Source organism: Dromiciops gliroides, chromosome 6 (assembly GCF_019393635.1).
Source record: "Dromiciops gliroides isolate mDroGli1 chromosome 6, mDroGli1.pri, whole genome shotgun sequence".
Classification (NCBI taxonomy): domain Eukaryota; kingdom Metazoa; phylum Chordata; class Mammalia; order Microbiotheria; family Microbiotheriidae; genus Dromiciops; species Dromiciops gliroides.
The window spans coordinates 152,655,854-152,671,191 of record NC_057866.1 but is presented as its reverse complement, the minus strand read 5'-3'; the positions used below and the strand labels follow the sequence as shown (position 1 = coordinate 152,671,191).

At 35.0% G+C, this 15,338-nt stretch overlaps 1 protein-coding gene across 6 annotated transcripts in view; it reads left to right on the top strand.

Moving 5' to 3' along the window:
* ELF2 (E74 like ETS transcription factor 2) overlaps window positions 1–15,338 on the top strand; it is a 92,425-nt gene that overhangs the window by 32,618 nt on the left and 44,469 nt on the right. The window contains exon 2 of one of the 6 annotated variants that reach the window (XM_043970421.1): window positions 11,643–11,747. The exons of the other annotated variants lie outside the window; for them this stretch is intronic. The gene's annotated coding sequence lies outside the window, so the exon portion shown is untranslated. The remainder of the gene's footprint in view (window positions 1–11,642; window positions 11,748–15,338) is intronic. 6 annotated transcript variants of the gene reach the window in all.

The window sequence follows — 15,338 nt, the reverse complement described above, 5'->3', positions numbered from 1 at the left end:
ACATAGCCAGAACATTTTTATGCCATATATTTTTTGCTGTAGAATTTTACTTGAAGTTTTTGGTGGGGGTCATAAAAGCAGAATTGTTTGAACCATCTTGCTATCATTGCTTACCCTATTACCCTAAAAGTTACCTTCTGAAAAAATGATTTTAAAAAATATGGCAAAAATAACAAGTAGAAATTCTTATATAAATTTATTTTGATATTTGCTAAATTTAAACTAATAGATATTTGTGGAATAGAATTAATTATGCTCCACAAAATGTTTTATTTAAAGAACTTCAGTATAATAGACTTAATAGTGGACATAGTTATTTGCTAACAATTGAAAAATGGAGTAGGGTTTACTCATTCTCACTAATAGAACGGACCAAAGGTATTTTACAACCCCCAAATAATTTGTATTTATCCTTAGAAATACTTTTTAAAAAAATTGACATAGGTATTTATCAGATAATCTGGGAATGAAATCATATGGTAAAGAAGAATTTGTAAGACAGTAGTTTTTTTATTTAGACTTCCTATGTAACTCTAACAACCCATTTTATTCTGGTAATAATAGATCACCCTTTTAGACTATTTCATTTTCTAAATCTTACTTATTCAAGAGAATGTGGTTGAGTATTGGCTTTCAAAGCGTTTTCTCTAAGGCTGAGTAAATAGTGAGAGTTGAGATATCAACACTATTGAATCACAGAATTGCACAGAAAGTTTATTCTAAATAAACCACAACATGAATTTTCTGATAATCATAGTCAACTGAATTATATAAATCTGAAAATACAAATAGTAGTAATAATAGTAATGGACTGATTATGACACTTGTTCTTCCCCAGTATTTTTTGCTGGTTTGCTATGAGTTTTTTGAGGGCCTCAAGTTATTTTACCATGTAGAGGAAATGATTGTGATGGTATTTTTCTTTTTCTTTTTTTTATTTGTTTATTTGGATGGTGTTTTTCTTATTATCCTGGTGATCATGATCAGTTGTCACCTTGTTCTCATCTTTGCAGTTTAGATAGAAATGGCCCTGGCAAAAGTTGCTCTTCTGCTATTTTTCTTTTATATTTAACGTTTTTTGAAAAATTATTTAAAAAATATTTTATTTATTTAATATTTAATTGTTGTACAGGTGGATGAAATAACTGCTGTTTTTAATTCAATACCTGTTATCATTATGGATGTTTGCATAAATATTAGAGTGGAGAATTTGCACTTATATAGTTTATTTTATTATAATCAAGCACATTTAGTGTTTCATAGAGAGGCTTTGAATACAGAACTGGTACAAGTACAATGGAAGGCTATATGACTTTTCTGTTCATTTTTAGGAATTTATTCAAAATGATGAGAAGCTAGGGATCTTTTCAATTTGTTTTTGGTAAGATAAAGTTACTAGTATGACAGATGAACTCCCCTTTATTTTTCATGTGAAATGATTAGCTGAAGAGTTTAAATATGTGAAGTTTTTTAAAAAAATAAGTATATGAAGTTATTTTAGTGTACACTGGAAATTTTAACCATGTGAACTTTATTTAAGATAATAAACATAGTGATAAGCAAAGAAAATAAAATAGGAGGTATAATGGACCCAGGTGAAATCTGCATGGAAAAGGTATGAGGTTAAGATAGGGAAATTTTGCATAAAGCCTTTCTACTCCCAAAAAGAGAAGCAATCAAGTTGAATGAAACAGACAAAAATTTTTACTTTGGAAGAAATTGTGGTCAAATGAAAAGAAGATAATTTCAGTAACATAATGTTTGAAACTTTAAAGAAAAACAAAAACTGGATGTATTGGTGAAATTTGTGAAACTGAGGGCACTCTGTATATTCTGATCTTAGATTCACATATGTGAACAAATCACAATGGCTACCATATTCATATTATTAGAATTGCCTTGCTAAGCTTAATTTGTTCCCAAGATTATTATTATTTTAATGTAGCTAAGAAAAAAATAATTTCTTAGTAGAAAATGTGATTTATATAATCAATTTGAGTATCATTCAGGGATCAGTTTATTTTCAGTCTCTTTCTTGCCAGAGCTCAGTAAAATTCAAAGCATTTTTTTCAGGCAAGATAGCAAAGTCAGCTTAACAAAATATATTGTTACTTCAGGCATAATTTTTTAAAAAAGAATTAATAATCTCTTTAGGTTTATTATATTTGAATAGAAAAATAAAATGCTTTTGGCATATGATTAACCATGTGTCCTCCTGTATAAAATGATTTAACAAGTTAATCTTATTTAGATTCTGGCTCAAAAGCAAATGAGAGCTAATATTTGTAAAAAGTGCTTAGCACAGTATATGGCACACAGTAGGTACTATATAAATGCTTATTCTCTTCTTTCCTTCCCCTGAAGTACTCCAATGTAACTTTATAAGGATATTCAACTGGCATAGATCAGTTTCAAGGTCATTTATTCTGGGCCTTAATTCATTTCTATTTAAAGAATCAAATGTTTCTGTCAAGTGAGATGGAGATCGAATATAACTTCATCATTTCATCACTTAGAAAATAGAAGTTATTCTTTGTATCAAGGTTCATTCTTATATCTGCTTGATTTTTCTATATTAATTAGACAGCATCTGATCAATTTTTGTGAACTAAATTTGTAATTTAGATTCTAAAAACTTGCATAGTAAGTTGATGGGAAATTTAATTTAAGAGAAGGGAATATTATATTTGATATTAACAATATTAAAATTAATTTTCTTTTCAAAGTCATGAGGAGGGAAGGGAATGTTTTTCTGATGGATTAAATATTTTTAGTGGGTTGAGATTCAAATAAAACAAGGTAGTTTAAAGACCAAATTTTTTTTCTTGTACATCCAGGAAACTAATGCAATTTTCATTCTATATATCACAATATGGATTGTCTTATTCTATGCATTAATACTAAAAATAGAATCATTTAAGTTCTTATACTCATGCTATTTAAACATTTTTATACTAAATTATTTAGGTTGTCCATCTACCTGGCTCAAATACCCCAATTAGATTCCAGCTTTTCATTTAGTTTTGTTTTATGTAGACTTGTCATATAGGAAGTGTTTAAACAGGAACTATTTTCCTGATTGCTGCTAGAAGCAGGATATAAGATGCTTTAATGATTTTAATTCCCATTCAGTATTTTCAAGTAATTTGAATGCAAAACACCTTTGGCTTTGAAATATACTGACAGAATCCATAAATAACAATTCCATAGTTCAGACTGCAGATTACCCAAGGTGGGCAGGTACATTGTTATTAACCAGGGCCCGAGCTTTGTTGATAGAGTGTGGGCAGAAATGAAAGTAAATCACAAAGTCAGTGTGAAGGCAGTTAACCTCTTTTTTGGGGAAGTGATGGGAAGAGTGGTTTAGTGTGGAGTGGAGTGAGGGTGGGTATGGTTTCTTCTGTAGATTTCTGTAGTGGTGGATTTTTTTCAGTGTCTCTTCAGTATCTTTTTTGGGGGCTATGTCATCCTCCTGAATTTAGTGTGGGAGTTAAAACTGAGCCTGGGAAAAAAGAGAAGCCAGAGGCCTGGTGGAGCCTTGATAGGGTTGGAGGCCATCACTGAATTAGGAGGATGGGTAGCCTCTTCTAGATGGTACATTTGGATAGAAATGTTATTGTACAGCTCCTATTAATATCATGTAGAACACCAGGGTTCTATGGAGCACTTTTTAGAACTGCTGATCTGATCATTTTTTATTCATCTAAATATAGTATCTCAACATTTGATTAGTAGTTGTAATTATAGGTTATTCTGTTTCAGCATTTTCCAGGCTCTGTAAAACTTCTCAACAATATTAAGTTATACAGTGACAGACTGTATTTCTTTTGGGACTATAGCAATAGGTGTCTACATTTAGATGGTTCTTTGATAGTGATTATAGGTTGGGGGGTTAATAGTGACAGTGGAATATTATTACTGTGAATAGAGAAGTTAGAGATGATCTCATCTAATGTTTTCATTTTTCAGTTCAAAAAACAGGTTCATTGAGGTTAGGTGACTTGTTCAAGATAACACAGAAGAAGAAGCTGAGCTGGGATTCAAACCCAGCTAGACAGTGCTTTCTGCTTTGCCAGTGCTCTTTTTTGCATATGTACCAGGTTATTTTTCTTAGTTATTATAGAGTGCCCTCATGCTGGGTATCTTATTGTGGATTTTTTTTAGGTGAAAGTCTGCCAGAAACATTTTTTATTAATTTAACATTTATTCTACACTATCAAATTTTTTTTTTTGGCAGGGCAATTGCGGTTAAGTGACTTGCCCAGGATCACACAGCTAGTAAGTGTTAAGTGTCTGAGGCCGGATTTGAACTCAGGTCCTCCTGACTCCAGGGCCGGTGCTCTATCCACTGCGCCACCTAGCTGCCCTTAACATTTATTCTAAATCCAAGCATTTCTAGTTTAGGGAAATGTCCAAACTGACATTTGTTCCTCTTTCCTCCCTGCAATACTCTATTCCCCCTGCTATCCCTCTCCCCCCCGACTTTTACTGTAAGACTTCTCTATACTACAAAATAATTTGAAGTTAAATTTATAAGGGAACCTGAACAAAAACCAATATTTTAAATACAGTGTGGGGTTAACATTCTATATCATCTGTCTGATAGAACAATAGTCACTTAATCTTCTCCTTAAACTACTCAATCCCTTCTTTGACCACTCTCCAATTCTTTTTTTTCTTTTTTGGTGAGGCAGTTGGGGTTAAGTGACTTGCCCAGGGTCACACAGCTAGTAAGTGTCAAGTGTCTGAGGCCGGATTTGAACTCAGGTCCTCCTGAATCCAGGGCTAGTGCTCTATCCATTGTACCACCTAGCTGCCCCTGCCAATTCTTTTTGAAAGCAAAAAGAGCGTTGCCCTTAGGTGGTCATAAAGCCAATCCTTTCTGGGAATGGGTAGTGCTTTGAGTTTACTGGGGAGATACTGAAGGCATCTTTTGATTTAAATTTGGTTACTATCTTTAATATGTTCCCCCCAGGCCTTTGTTTTTATTCTTCTTGACCGGAGAAAACTTTCCTGAACTGTAAAGCCTGGTAATAATTCTAGACTTGAGAAAAATTTATTTCTTAGTATTTCTAGTTGAACTGAAAAGGAGCTCTTTGCTATTCTTCCACATTTCCCCTCCTTTTGTCCCGAGCACAATTGTTTGAAACATAGTCTCATTTTTGAACCTGCTACTAAGTAGTAAGATATATTACTCTAGTTGTCCCAAAATAATGGAGTTCTCTGTGTTTTGACTTAATATAGTGAATACAGCAAAACGGTAAGATGATAAAAACTATTCTTGTTGCTATGTTAATATGTGAAGTGGTATAATAGGGTTGAGGGCATTGTTATGAATTTGTGTACAGAAAAGTAATGAATGCAATGAGTTTAGAGTAAGACCCACTGTTCAAACACATTCGAGTTTCCAGTAACAATTTAATATCCTGAACAGTAGCCAGAAAGCTCTGTACATTAACAAAGTTCTCCATCATATTGCATTGACCATTGGATCAAATGAGGGGAAGAGCAGCTGATTACAAATGAATTTCGTTTCATATAAAGGATGACTACTAATTTTAAAAATGATAAGATTTTAGGGACAGCTAGGTGGCGCAGTGGATAGAGCACCGGCCCTGGAGTCAGGAGTACCTGAGTTCAAATCTGGCCTCAGACACTTGACACTTACTAGCTGTGTGACTTGCTGGGCAAGTCACTTAACCCCAATTGCCTCACTAAAAAAAAAAAAAAAAGATTTGGTTTTATGTCACCCATATTTCCCAATTTATCCCTAATATGAAAGAGGAAAAAAAAAAGAAAAAGGAAAAAAAAAAGCCCAGTTCCACAAAATTAACCAATATATCACTCAAGTCCAACATTATTTGTAGTGTTCCACACCTCCAATACTCCTACCTCTGTAAAGCAGGAAGGAGAGTGCATACTGATATGCCTTCTTTGGAACTAAGCTGGTTAAGCTGGTAGTCAGGGAGACCTGAATCCAAATCCTGTGGAAAACCCCAGCTGTATAACCTTGGGAAAGGAATTTGATCTGTCTCAGGTTCCTCTTTTGCAAAAATGGGAATAATAATAGCAGCAGCCTTCCAGGGTAGTTGTGGATCATATGAGAAATATTTTTAAAGTGTTGTGCAAATCTTAAAATGGTCTATTATTATTTTTACAGCTTTCCATTTGGATTGTTTTGTTCTTTCTGTTTACATTGTTATTGTCATTGTGAATATTGTTTTCCTGGTTCTATTTCATTTTGCATCAGTTTATGTAAATCTTGACACGCTCTGTACTTATCATATTGTTTCTTGTTACAGTAATATCTGTTACATTTATATACCATGGTTTGTTTAGCTGTCCCCTCAAGCAATGGACGTCAGTTAGTTTCCCTTTCTTTGCTGTTACAAAAAGTGCTGCTATAAACTTTTTGATGGATATCAGGCCTTTCTTTTTATTGTTGACTCCTTTGAGGTATTTGCTTAGCACCAGGCTCTCTGGGTTAAATGGTATGGATATTTCAGTCACTTCAAGCTGCTTTCCACTGTGGTTAGACCAGTTCACAGCTCTACCATGTAGTATATTAGTGTCTGTCTGCTACTAGCTCCTAACATCTACTATCTCTCCCTTTTTCCATTTTGTTGGTTATGAGGCGAAATCTCCTAGGGCTTTTGATTTGCATTTCTTTTACCATCAGTGATTCTGAGCATTCTTTCATGTGGTTGTTAATAGTTTGCAAAGCTTCTTTTGAGAACTGCTTATTCATACCTACTGGGGAATCATACTACCTTGTTAAGGTATACTTTTTAATCTTTTATTTTAAACAATATGCAAAACTTTAAAGACTTGTAGCTAGGTTATTGAATATTACCTTTAAAATCTAATATTCAGTCATTTTTCAGTTGTGTCCTACTCTTTGTGACCCTCATTAGGGGTTTTCTTGGCAAAGATACTAGAGTGGTTTGCCATTTCTTTCACTCATTTTACAGATGAGTAAACTGAGGCAAACTGGGTTAAGTGACTTGCCCAGGGTCACACAGCTAAGTGTCTCAGGAACATGTCTTCCTAACTCCAGGCTCAGGATTCTATCCACTGTGCCACCTTGCTGCCCCAAAATGTAATAAAATTGCACAAATAGAGGTCTCAGAAGATGTATTTTGACGTGGCTCTTTTGAAGACTTTACCTATCTTTACCTTACTTTAGCATATCTTGTTTCCCTAAAATCTGGGAGAATGTTGTCTTTCTAGGGCATGAGGCTAGCAGGATTCTTGTGCAGCTTGAACTAGATTAAAATATCAAGGGGAAAAGTTTAACAAAATAAATAAAAATACAGTACAACATGGGCCTGAGACTGGAGCTTGAGAGAGAGGATAGGTTAAATATATAGATCTGGGGGTGATAGAAATGATACATAGAGATGATAATTGATCTGACAGAAGATGATCAATCAAACAACAATCAATCATTTGCTAAGTGCCAGCCACTGTGTTGGGCATTTCAGATACAAATACAACACAAGTATACAAATACAATAAATGAAACAGTTTTGACTTGGAAGAACAAGTATATAGAAGTAGCCATGATAAATATAAAGAGAATGCATACAAATAAATGCAGAATGGTTTAATACAAATAAGTTTGGGAGCAAGCACTAGCAGTTGGAACCAGGAAAGGCTTCATGTGGAAGGTGGTACTTGATCTGCTGCTACTGCTTTTTTTTGCAGGGCAATGAGGGTTAAATGACTTGCCCAGGGTCACACAGCTAGTTAAGCGTCAAGTGTCTGAGGCTGGATTTGAACTCAGGTACTCCTGAATCCAGGGCTGGTGCTTTATCCACTGCGCCACCTAGTTGCCCACTTGATCTGCTTCTTAAAGGTAGAATTGAGGAGAGAGGACATTAGAGGCAAGGCAGAGGTGTGTGTGCAAAGGTACAGGGGTAGGAAACAATGCCATGATGAGAATAACAGAGACCAATTTGGCTGGATTCTAGTGAGGCTGGAAAGATTGGGACTAGGCTGCAAAGGGCTTTTTAAGCAGCACAGAGGAGTGTGTAGGAAGCCGCTGAAATTGATTGAGTAGGAGATTGACACAGCCCAATCTTCATCTAAAGAAACTTACTGTAGCAGTACTGTGTAGGATGGACTAGAATGTGAGAACCTTGAGGAAAGGAGACCAATCAGGCTGTTGAACTATATCAAGGTAAAAGTTGATGAGGGCCTGATTTTAGGTAGTAGTTTTGTGAACAGAGAGAAGGGATGGGATTTGAGAGATATTCTGGAGGTAAATATGTCCAGGTTTGACAACTGATTGTATGTATGAGGTAAAGGAGGAAGAGGGAGCATAATTCTTAGATTATAAACCTGGGAAACTAGAAGCAATGTGTGGCACCTTTGACAAAAATGGTGACATTTTTTGGAGGGGAGGTTTTTTGGGGAAAGATAGATAATTGGTTTGATTTTTGGACATGTTGGGTTTGAGATGTTTCAAGGACATGCAGTTTGAAATGCCAAATATGTAATTTGGGGGGATGGAGAACTGAAGCTAATGGTTACTGAGAGGTGTACAGAAAGAAAGGAGGGCCCAGGAAACAACCTTCTCTTATCTTCTATTACAAGTCTTGTTGGTATCACACATTTAGGCACCTTAAATTTTTTTTTTTGCCTGCCTTTTTCAGTGATAATCATAAGCTTCATGCATATAGGGGCCATATATTTTTGTATTTCCATGAACACTTTTGCCCAGTTCCAGATACAAAGTAGATGCCATGTTGAACTGAATTTATAGTTTACTAATATTTTGAAGAGCTATATATAAAACTGTATATCTTCTAGTTTTATGTGCATGTTTTATTTTGAATACTTCATGTTAATTTTAAAAATGAAAGCAACCGGGGGCAGCTAGATGGCGCAGTGGTAAAGCACTGGCCCTGGATTCAGGAGTACCTGAGTTCAAATCCGACCTCAGACACTTGACACTTACTAGCTGTGTGACCCTGGGCAAGTCACTTAACCCTCATTGCCCTGCAAAAAAAAAAAAACCCAAAAAACAAAAATGAAAGCAACCATTCAACAATCTAGTTTTTCTCTTATACCAAAAACCATACTTTCTTCAAAGTACTTATGTTATTTCTGCCTTAGAAGTATTATTAGGTATTTCACCTGTGACAGAAGCCTTCAGCACTATTATAGCTAGATTGATGAACAAGGTTTGACTCTGAGTGGTTGTGTAGGTTTTGGTAGGTTCTTCTCACAGCATTGGTTTTTAGTGATTTTTAGCTAGTTTGGTGGACATGAAGAAACTGTTCTCCTGGCAGAGCATGGAGAAAAAGGTTTTTTTTCCTTTGGATGTTTTAAATTTCATTCTCATGCTTTTTGATGGTTGTCAACTATTCTACTCCAAATTTAAAAAATATTGATTTTTCACCTCTTTTTTCCCCTTTTCCTTCTTCTTTTCTTCCCCCCTCCTCCCTGTTTTTTCCAGGGATAAAGGGATGTGTGTGGGGGTGGGGTGTGGGAAGCAAGGGTACAAGTTATAGGTAGAGCTCTCTATTACTGGTCTGCAATGTAGTTTGGGTTGGAAAACACTGGTATAAAGGATCCTCATTCCCATTCTTTTCCCTTTAAAAAGTTTTAACCATGTCAGAATTGCATATATCAAATTTACAAATGTACTCCTAGTTTTATTACTAACTTTTTTTTTTAAGTGAGGCAATTGGGGTTAAGTGACTTGCCCAGGGTCACACAGCTAGCAAGTGTTAAGTGTCTGAGGCCGGATTTGAACTCAGGTACTCCTGACTCCAGTGACGGTGCTCTATCCACTGTGCCACCTAGCTGCCCCCTGTACTGCTAGTTTTAAAAGGTTGAAAATCATTGATTTATAATTATATCACTTAAGTACTAGTTTGACTTTGGTGCTAGTGTGACTAGTTTTGCTGGTTGATTTCGCCATTGGAACCAGGTGGCTTGTCCACATTTTGTTGCCACAGGTTGCACTAGATGAGACTAGGCAGTGGAGGGTAGATGGGTGAGTTTGGATCTTTTGATGACTGCTAGGAAACAGCTCATAGCTCCTTGATAATGGTAAGTATTAACTTAAATTAAAGATAGCATGTTACTGGTGGCTGATGGTGAGGGTAGGGGTGTAAGTGGGAGTGAGGGTGTCCCCAGAGCTGGATTAGCCAGGGAGCTGTTTCAGATATCAATTCAGCTGAAAATCATATTGACAGCTTGCATACAGAAATACCTATTTCCTAATTCTACTAAGTTCGTATCCTTGAGATATCCTATAGTTGTCTCAATGGGAACATATTTCCTATTCAAGCCACTCTGTAAGTTTTGTATGTGAGTAAAGGGTGGGAGATAGAGTAAATTATTTCTAGGTCCTAGAGAAGGAATCTAAAAGGATGTTGGACAGAAGATTTTGGGAGTTGGTGTGAAATACACTATCAAGGCTATTAATTTTTTTATACTTTTTTTTTTTTGGCGGGACAATGAGGGTTAAGTGACTTGCCCAAGGTCACACAGCTAGTAAGTGCCAAGTATCTGAGGCCAGACCTAAACTCAGGTTCTCCTGAATCCACGGCCAGTGCCTTATCCACTGTGCCACCTATATGTTATTTTAAAAACTCTTAGTATACTACAAAGAGATCAGAATAGAATGATGAATGAAAATAAAAGTTGAAATAACCAGGATCTCTTATTTTTGGGGGTATATGTGTATGTGTGGAAGAAAAAATACCAAATGGGCTTTAAAAAAATTCTATCATGAACATCTTGATATGCTACATTTTATATTAAAAATGCTGCTAAATCCTCTCTTTAAAATATTAGAAGTTTTTGGTAGAAATATGTATCAAATTAATATTAGTGGTTCTAAAAAACAAAGTTTTACTGGTCCTAGAGATCTGTCGAGGCTAGGTTTTTTCTTTTCTATAATTTAGCTGTCAATAAAATTATGCTCAAGGGATCATAGATTAGAGCTGAAAAGAACTTGATAGGACATCTGGTCCAACTCTCTCATTTTACAGACGAGGAAAATGGGACTAAGTATTAAGCAGTGCTTGATGGAGATTTGAAACAACCTACTCTGGTTACAAAAGACAGCAAAGTGGCACAGTTGAGATAGAACACCAGATCTGGAGTCAGGAAGACCCGAGTCTAATCTCTGCCCTCAGCACTTACTAGCTGTGAGATCCTGGGCAAGTCACTTAACCTGTTTGCCTCAGTTTCCTCTTCTGAAAAATGAGCTGGAGAAAAAAATGGCAAACCACTCCAGTATCTTTGCCAGAAAATCCCAAATGGGGTCACAAAGTATTGGAAATGACTGAAAAACAACACAACTCTAGCTTCGAAACCTGCATACTTCCCACTTTGCCACTATATGAGTTTAGAAATTTGTTAAATAATATAATACATTTTGAAAGATCTGGTAAGAAAGCAGTTCCTTTTTGTTAGTTAAGTATTTAGCTTGTTAGAAGAGGTTTTCCCCGCACTGAACATAAGGATTTCCCAAGAAGTCAAATTTATTTTTTGTAGAGATTCAAGACTTATTTGACTTCATGGTGAACTGTTTTGGTATAACTTTTTGCCTTTGTTATCATCAGAAATCCTCCCTGTGGCACAAAAAGGACTGTTTTAATTAGAAAATATTGTTGCCACAGGGAGGTAGAAGATCTTCATGAAAAATTGGGGATCTGAAAAGGAGCCCCTTACCCCAGGATAACCTGAAGGTGAAACTTGAGTGAGCCAGAAAGAAGACAGTACTGGTATGTTTGTTTATAAATTATTTAGATCGCTTAAAACTTAACTTTCAATTAAAATCTTGAAAATAAATTAGCTATGCGCCTATATTTGTTTAAATGGGGATGATACTACCTTTTAAAGGTAGGCAAAAGCAAATAGTAATATAGCAATGTTATGAATTAAATGTTTACAAAAAACCCTGAAACTTTTCCTCTTAAACAGTTTGATGTCTTAAGTTATCTCCCTTGTTCCTAATCTTTATTTCTTTTTATAGATAAAACTCCAGTATATTTCTTGACTGTACTGCATGGGAGCTACTTACTTCTGAGCATCTTGACCTTTTTTTTTCATCTCCACTATTTCTGCTTCTAGACTTCTTGTTTATTAACTTGAAATTGTTTTCTTTTTACTCTGTCACCTTTCAGAATTGAGCCTACTTGGAAAATTCCTTCTAATGAACTGTAATGTCTGGAATTTTTACTTTTAAGTACTCATTAAGTTCATTTGCTTCAGACTTTAGAAATGTTAGAATTATAACTATATAGCAAAATTATTTTGTTCTTTTCATCTATCAGAAAACATTCTTGGAGGATTTACTTATTCTCCTGATAAAGTTGTCATTTTGTATCTTATCAGTAGAATTGATTTATCTCTAGGAAAATCTGAATTATTGGCCACACAGAATTATTAAGATCAGGGTTTGGTAAAATAATGTGTTCTAGTTGTGGAAGGTGCTGTGTGTTAAGTAACGTGTCTAAATGTTGACAGTATTTTAAAATAAATTTTCTGAAAAGTACATTTTTTGGTCAGTATTTAATTTTACAAAAATTATTTACAGTGTTCAAAAAACTAGGATTTGAAAAGTGTATACAATTTGGGAGAAAACCATGTCTTCTAACATAGCACATTTATTTAAATTAATAAATGATATATTTTTTCTTAATTTTGTGTTATCTTTTAAATTGAATTTTGGAATTTACAGGCTTTGAGGTTAAAAAAAGTAATATAAATTTAAGTTAGTATATTGCTTTTGGGGGGTGGGGTGGGACAATGAGGGTTAAGTGACTTGCCCAGAGTCACACAGCTAGTAAGTGTCAAGTGTCTTAGGTCGGATTTGAACTTGAGTCCTCCTGAATCCAGGGCTGGTGCTTTATCCATTGTGCCACCTAGCTGCCCTATTGCTATTTTTAAAAATAAAAGTATTTTTATTATTTTCCAGTTAGATGTAGAGATAGTTTTCAACATTTGTTTTTATAAGATTTAAAATTTCAAATTTTTCTTCCTCGGCCCCTCCCCCCCAACAGCAGGTAATCTGATATAGGTTTATATATATATATATCTATATCTATATATATATATATATCTTATTGCTATATTTTAAGAAGGTACAAAATGTAAGGGGTTTGTTTGTTTGTTTGTTTTGGTGGGGCAGTGAGGGTTGACTTGTCCAGAGTCATACAGCTAGTAAGTGTCAAGTGTCTGAGGTCATATTTGAACTCAGGTCCTCCTGAATCCAGGGCTGGTGCTTCATCCACTTCGCCATCTAGCTGCCCTGTGTAGTTTTTGTTATGTTGCATGCTATGTTATATTATTTTGGCCATTTTCCTTATTAGAAATTATTGTGACTAGGAAACTTTATTATGTTTTAGGGTGCAAATTTATAAAAGAGCCGAATTTGGTGACTATTTATATTTTAAAATGATTCTTGTAAAAGTGACTATTCCATGTAATTAATTGCTTAAATAAACTGTTAATTACAGAGAAGTTTTAACCAAGAGATTTAAAGATAAAAGTGTTAGGAATTACTTCCAAATGAAGATTGAGCAGAAATGAAAACAAAACATTTATGATATTACCCAGTGGGACCATTAGATTTACCAAAATGTAATTCACATATTTTTCAGGAAACATTTTTTATATTAAGTGAAGGTATACCTAGAAAATGAGCCATTAAAAGATGTTCAGGTTTTTTTTTTTTTTAAATTTTGGCCTGGTCCCAGTGCATGTTTATTTCTTTCAGAGAATTTTGACCCTATCCAACTTCCTCTTTTCATGTTAGGTGGTATGTACCTAACAATGTTATTAACTCATGCTAGTTGAGGATGGTTTAATACAAACTACATTTTTAAAATAGTTTTATCAATTTGAAGTACATGAATAGCTCAATTTTAGGTTTGCAAATTATTACCAAATAGAAATCCCTTAAGAATCTTCTTTAATGAATAATAGCATGCTTTTTAGTTAGCTTATCAGTTGGATGTATATGAATGATTTTAAAGTGCTTTTTAAAGAGTTTTTTCCTAAGCTTAAGAATTCTTCTTTCAGTATTTTTATGATATTAATTTGCTTAGCAAATCATTTTCTCCTTGGAAGTCTGAACTAATGATATTTTTATTCTTTAATGAAGGATCATAGTGACTAGCCAGATAATTCAGCCCTCCCCAATACCAATTTTTTTGGGGGAGGGGTGAGGCAGTTGGGGTTAAATGACTTGCCCAGGGTCACACAGCTAGTAAGTGTCAAGGGTCTGAGGCTGGATTTGAACTCAGGTCCTCCTGAATCCAGGGCTGGTGCTCTATCTACTGCGCCACCTAGCTGCCCCCCCCATACCCTTTTAAAGGTATCATCATTGTGTCTTAATCATAAATTTTGATCTCTTATCCAAATAATTGATTCAAGTCTCAGTTTTGATTGGTATACTCAGATATAATCCCTTTGTTAATATAACTACCTAGGATTTTTCATGAGAATAAAATGGAAAGCAAAAACGTTTTGAGATAGGGCTTTATTTTAGGGCCTAGGTCTAACAGCACACGGTGTTTTTCCTCCTTTCTTTTGTACCATCTCAAATGAGAATTAATATAGATTAATGTAGAATTGTACAGGTTTGATGTCAGTTACCATTTTATTTCACCATCTTTTATTTTTCCATGAAAATAATGATTCCTAGGGGCAGCTAGGTGGCGCAGTGGATAAAGCATTGGCCCTGGAGTCAGGAGGACCTGAGTTCAAATGTGGCCTCAGACACTTAACACTTACTAGCTGTGTGATCCTAGGCAAGTCACTTAACCCCAATTGCCTCACAAAAAAAAGAAAAGAAAAAAAAGGGAATGCAGCTAAGAAAATAATGATTTCTTTGAAAGACAGTGAATTATGATTCTCCTCAGGGAAAGGGGAGAATAAAGTAATCTATGCTGGGAGAGAAAAATCCTTTTTTTCCCCAATGCTAATTGCTATTTTTCCTATTCTGTGGAGAATTAGCATAACTGCCAGCTATAGCTGTTAAAGTTTCCTATTATGATCTAGAACTGACTTAGGAAATATGATGGGGTGGTATTTAGTAAGAGTGGGAAAGGTGTGGTAGTAATAGTTCCACATACAGAAGAATTCAGAGTAAATGTACTTTGTTTTCCATGGCTACATTTCATTTTGGTGATAAAGCAGTTTTAGAACAGTGACCTTCCCTTTGCCATGTGGAAGCTTACAGAAGGAAGTCTCTTACAAGGATGTGATCTGTTCATGTAGGTGGATATAGTGGATATAATGCTGATCTTAGATTTAGGAAGACCTGAATTAAAATCTTGCTTCAGACACTTACTAGATGTGTGACCCTG